Consider the following 6,179-nt stretch of genomic DNA (forward strand, 5'->3'; position numbering starts at 1 on the left):
CCAAAGAAAGCCTTCACTAGATGTGTTCCCTGGACTTTGGATTTCCTAGCCTTAGAAACCATAACCAATACACTTTGTTTTCTTTATAAAATGACCCGTTCTGTGTATTTTGTTATAAGCAACAGAAATGGACTAATAGAGGAACCAAACAAACATGATCTCGTCATGTCCAGGCTTACTACTCTTCAGTCTTCTTGCCTGGCATGTCTTGATTTTAACTCTATCAGTGTTGGTCTTTGTTGCAGAACTTCTTGAAAGGCAGGCTTCTTTGATTCAAGAGCTGTATTTTGGGTGCTAGGTAAGCAAGTTTTTAAACTTTATTATTGAAAATGAGTCAGAGAAGAATGGAACTAATTTTCAAGATGTAATAAATACCTAATTCCTGGAAAATAATCTCCATTTTCCTAAAGTTATAAACACCTAAACTACTAATTATAACCTGAGTAATAGCTGGGGTGGTCTGTCTCCTTATGATCAGGATAAAGTTGGCTTGAATCTCCATTACTTAACCTTTGGGGTGCCCAACATTCTTCCCAACATTCCTGTGAATCCCTGCAAGGATCGTTGTCTCATGCTCACCTGTCCTTCTGTGATTCTGCTTCCAAAGTATTGGTTGAATTTATAGATTCACTTGTTCCTTTACAGCTTGTATCTAAGACATAAAACCAGAGATGATGAAATCCTTTCATTGATGTTCGCAGAAATACCCCACTCACACAAGTTTGTTTGTGGTGAAATTTAGCATCAGTTTGTAGAAATGGAGTGAGTTTTGTAGGTCATGTAGAAGTGTTAGTAGCTCAAAACTTATTAGCCTTCCCTATTCTTTTTTTTCTCTCAGTCAAAGAACATTTATTTAGTGTCCACCAGGCACTGGGGTTACGAAGAAAGCAAACTTCTGCCTTCAAGAATCTTAAAATAAGCAAAGTTAGTACTTACATAATTAATGTCTACTATAGTTAGCACACTAGTTTTTGCTATATCAAATTTATGGTAATATATATATAATTCAGATTAATTTTGACAGCACTTATATATATCTTAAGTTTATTTATTAATGTTATTTTATTTTTACATTCTAAGGTGATGTGGTGGAGCAGTTGGGGGGAGGGGGAGAAGAAAAGGGGGAAGGAAATAGAGTGGGAGAAGGAGGAAGGGGGGGTGTGGTTGAGGCCCGTGGCACCCCCCTCATTCCTGCAGGGGAGACCAGGGGGCTTCCAGTGGTGGCTCGGTGGTCATCGCTGGGCTGGTTGTGGGTATCAGGGGAAGGGGTGAGGCCGAGGCCCTCGGTCCCCGACCGCCCCAGCTCAGGAACCTGGGGTGCTTCCTGCAACGAGACTTCCCTATTCTTAAAAGTAGCTTTGCCTTATATGCCAACTCAGGCTCCAGCCTTTGGCCATGCTTTTTGGTGACCTCTATCTTTTCTCCCTCTTCCTGTCTCTTTTCTGCTCTATCCCCACTCCAAGTTCCTATTGCTTTCTTTTACAAAAAATTATTATTTTTTTAATTTCTAAAAATTTCTAAATTTTATTTTTTCCTTTTTTTTTTTGTCTTTTTCCGTGTCTGGCAACGGATCGCAACCCTCAGTGTCACTCCCGTACCGGACCGGGACCAGCAACGGGATCGCAACCCTCGGCGTTGCTCGCGTGCCTCGCTCAGCCAGTGAGCGGGAACCGGTCCGTATGTGGGATCCGAACCCTCGGCGGGAGCGCCGCCGCACTTCCCAAGTGGCGCACTATAGCAGTGCGCCACCGGGCCGGCCCCTCTAAATTTTATTTTTTAATTGACATGTAATAATTGTACATGTTTATGGGGTACAGAGTAACATTTCAATACATATATACACTGTGTGATGATCAAATCAGGCTAATTAGCATATCCATCACTGCAAAAATTTATCATTTCTTTGTGATGAGAACATTTGAACTCCTGTCTTCTAGCCATTTAAAAATATACAATAAATTATTACTAATTATAGACAACTAGCACTACTATGGAACACTAGCATGTATTCTTCCTATCTAGCTATAATTCTGTATCCATTAACCAACTTCTCCCTCTCCCCCATTCTTCTGCCCTTCCCAGCCTCTGGTCACCTCCATCATGTCATTTGTGGCAGCATGGATGAGCCTACTGATTTCTGAAAGAGAACCTAGGGCTTCATTTTGTTTCCTTGAATCTTGATAATCTGTAGTCTCAGAGTCAGCAATAAAGATAATTTTTACCCACTTCTTTACATTTTAAAAAATCAAGGGTCTGTTTTGGGTTTCCCCTTCTTTTATCTGGTCTTCTTCATCTACTGGTGGACGTGCCAGTCATAAGTGAAATGACAGGTAAGAAAAGAGAGCAGAAGGCCAGCCTCACCTTATTCGCAGTAATCTGTCCATGAATAAGTAGGCTATCTACAGTTTGGAAAAATGCTGCCTTAAAAAGAAATCTGTAAGTTAAAATCAGAAGTAAGACCCCAGTGAAAGTCTTTCCAAGGAATGGCAGCCTCTTTGTTGGATAAGAAATCCTGTTGCGTCCTCTTGAATACACCTACATCATTTTGAATATTCATTTATGGAAAATTTAGGTAAACATATCTTCTTAGTGGGGCAGGGAACTTCAGGAGTACCATGGAGAGGAGAAGAAAAGGAAGAGAGCGATTGAAACTGCAAAACTTTGCCCTCTCTGAAAAGTTTGTGGGAACCCAAGTTGTACTTTAGGTTGGTTACTCGGATGGATGTCCTTAAAGTTTTGAATATCATTATTAAAACTTCACATTTCAGTTAATCATTATGCATAATTCCTAATGAAACATTCCATGAAATTTGCTACTTAAAGGCTTTTGTCTGGGAATGGGATTCTAGACATTAAATAGAGTGTAATTATTAACCTTGCAAAAAAGGCATGGGGACTATGTGGTTTTAACTCATTAATCTTTAGCTTCGATATTCTGGGTTTCAAGGGGGTTGATGGGGGAACTACTAAAGAGTTAAACTCCTAAATATTTCTTTCTTTTTTTTTTTTTTGTCTTTTTGTCTTTTTTCGTGACCGGCAACGGATCTCAACCCTCAGTGTCGCGCCCGTACCGGACCGGGACCGGCAACGGGATCGCAACCCTCGGTGTTGCCCCCGCTCCTCGCTCAGCCAGTGAGCAGCCGGTCTGTATGTGGGATCCGAACCCTCGGCAGGAGCGCTGCCGCGCTTCCCAAGCGGCGCACTGTAGCAGTGCGCCACCGGGCCGGCCCTAAATATTTCTTTCTTTAACTTGAGGAGAGCTTTCCAGATTATGTCACTCAGGTTTACTAATTTATTAAAGAATCATAGAAAATAAAACCCACTTTTCTAAATTCTTCCAGCAGTAATTGAAATCCTTTCCCAATCTTTTATACCTTTCCTCCATCTCTCTAACATAACTGCTAAGTAAGAAGCATTCTTTAAAGGAAGCCAGTTCACATCAGTGACCATGGTGATCCCAAGGTGTGTATGACCTTGCCAAGGTTCTATAAGAGTTTTCTACTAAGGAACAACTGGCTATATTTCATTTTTCTTTCATACTTTCTTGATTTACCTTTTTTCAGTATTGAGCTGTGTGTGTGTGTGTGTGTGTGTGTGTGTGTTTGTGTGTTTGAATAAGAGTGAGAAAGAGAAAAGATGTCAACCTGGAAAATGTTAGTCTAATGAGAACTACCCATCAATAACCCTAAACAGCTATGATCAAAAGCTAAAAGGTTGGTGATTTTTAGTTTGGCTGTTGACATATATTATGGCATTTGTTCTAAATGTTGTGCATCCTCTCCTTGACATATAGATATGATTTTAGGGAATATAATATTTGTGAAATTGGTGGACATGCATATTAGAGCATGTATAATTTTTATTTATAGTAATAAGCTGTTTTAAGCAAAGAGAAATTTAATAAATAAACATTTAGAAAATAACTAACCTTTGAAGAAAAAAGTAGGAAAAGTATCTAATAAAACAGTTAAATTACTAACTAAATGTGTATATTTAAGAGTACTGCTTATCTGTCTTTCTGTGTTTGACTGGCTTATTTCACTTAGCGTAATATCCTGCGGGTTCATCCATGTTGTTGAAAATTACAGAATTTCCTTATTTTTTATGGCTAAATAAGCATGAGGGTACTTATATGCGGGATCTAAAAAAGTTGAACTCATAGAAATAGAGGGTAGAATGGTGGTTACCAGTGGCTGGAGAAGGGGACCTGGGGAATGGGGAGATGTTGGTTAAAGGGTACAAAGTTTCAGTTAAAAAAAGTTAAACTCATAGAAATAGAGGGTAGAATGGTGGTTACCAGGGGCTGGAGAAGGGGACCTGGGGAATGGGGAGATGTTGGTTAAAGGGTACAAAGTTTCAGTTAGACAGCAGGGACAAGTTCTGGAGATGTATTAAACAGCATGGTGACTATAGTTAATAATAATGTACTGTATATTTGAAAATTGCTAAAAGAGTGGATTTTAAATGTTCTCATCACACAAAAATAGTATGTGAAGTGATGGATATGTTAATCAGCTTTATTTAATACTTCCACAATGTACACATATATCAAAACATTACCTTGTCAATTAAAAGGAAATAAAAATACCACTTAATTGAAGTATCAAACTATTCTCAATAAAAATTTCATTTAAGTTCCCACTAAAATAAGGTCCTTTTGGCAACTCTAACAGCAACACCTATTGAAAAGAGAAGAGCTTGTTTTCTTAGACTGCATGGGATTCAGAGATATACATGAAGTTTTAGGAATATGTAGTATAATTTGAAGTTCTGCCAAGGTATACCAAGCTTTTGGTTGATGACAGTTTAAGTACTTGTACATCTGGTAGAAAATCAATATTTAGGTTCACATTTCAGGATAATATTTAGAATGAGCTTATTGGGTTTTCTGGTGAAGTCAGAAAAACTATTTTTGATGAAAGTATGATTATGTCCATAAGGCAGGAATAATAGGAAAATGTGACTAAATAAATAGCAACATCTAGCCATGGAAAACAAATGAATTATGCTCAACCTTTTATTAAATGCTGTTGATGTATGATATCACATTTTCTCAAGAATACCGACCATGTCTGATTTCACATTTTCTCAAGAGTATTTACCAAGAGCCTGCCAAATTCCATGCAGTGGGCTAGGTTACTAGCCATACACATATAAAAAGATACTTATGACCTGCCAATTGTTGTAGGAGCTCTCTGGAGAGACTTTTAAAAGGTAAGCTACATGGAAAAAAATTAAAAAATTGGAAATTAAAAGCAGAGATTGTTAATTCAAGGAAAGAAAATTATTTAGACCCAGTTAATAATTGGCTTTAATACTTACAAAGAATATAGTGATCAGTTCTTCTCCACCACAGCTGGGTAACAAAAAAGGGAGAAACAAAATTAAGGTATGGTGTGAAAGTTGAACAATTTAGGTCAGTCTGAAATAAAAAAAATTTTTTTTGATTGGAGAAGACTACCAAATACTGAGAGAAAGTGTGATCTCTCCTTTCTGTCTGTGTTTAAATATAGACACATTCTTCCGACTTCCAAAATGGCAGAGATGAACTGAGATTGGTTTAAATTTCAAAATGCCATCTAACCATTGGGTTTTGCGGATTAGTTTGCCATCAGAGTCTTTCTGTAGAAGCCCAGAAGGGCCACTGCCCAGGCTGTCCCACTTCTTCACAGAGGAGTTAGTGTGCGGGAGAAAACTGCTTGAGTGACTGACCACAAACCCTGTTGGTACCTTCTGTCATGATTTCTCAAGTTTCAGAGAGTTCTTCCATGTAAATAAACATGCGGTGCTGTGATTTGCAGGCACTTCCAGTCAGACTTTTTTAAAAAGCAGCAAAATTTGCAGCAACACCATGAAAGTAAAGAGTTTGGAGAGTATTCCTGTTCTGGAGTGTGGTTTTTGTATTTATAACTGAAGGTAGCATAGCACCTGGACAGATATAGCAACCATCCAAAGAGATGTTTCAATTTTTTTCCCCACGAATTGTGGGTCCAGAAGATAAAACCCCAGAGAGTGATGTGTTAAAGGAATAAGGGAAGTGAAACTCAGAGGAATCAGCAATAAGAAACAAACATATGAAGTCATCTGCGATTAATACATATTTGATTAGGACATAGAGCCTTGCCAGGTTAGACACTTTAAATTGTATTTCTCTTTAATTTAGAACAAATTATTATTAA

This window comes from Galeopterus variegatus, unplaced genomic scaffold (assembly GCF_000696425.1).
Source record: "Galeopterus variegatus unplaced genomic scaffold, G_variegatus-3.0.2 Scaffold11523, whole genome shotgun sequence".
Taxonomy (NCBI): Eukaryota; Metazoa; Chordata; class Mammalia; order Dermoptera; family Cynocephalidae; genus Galeopterus; species Galeopterus variegatus.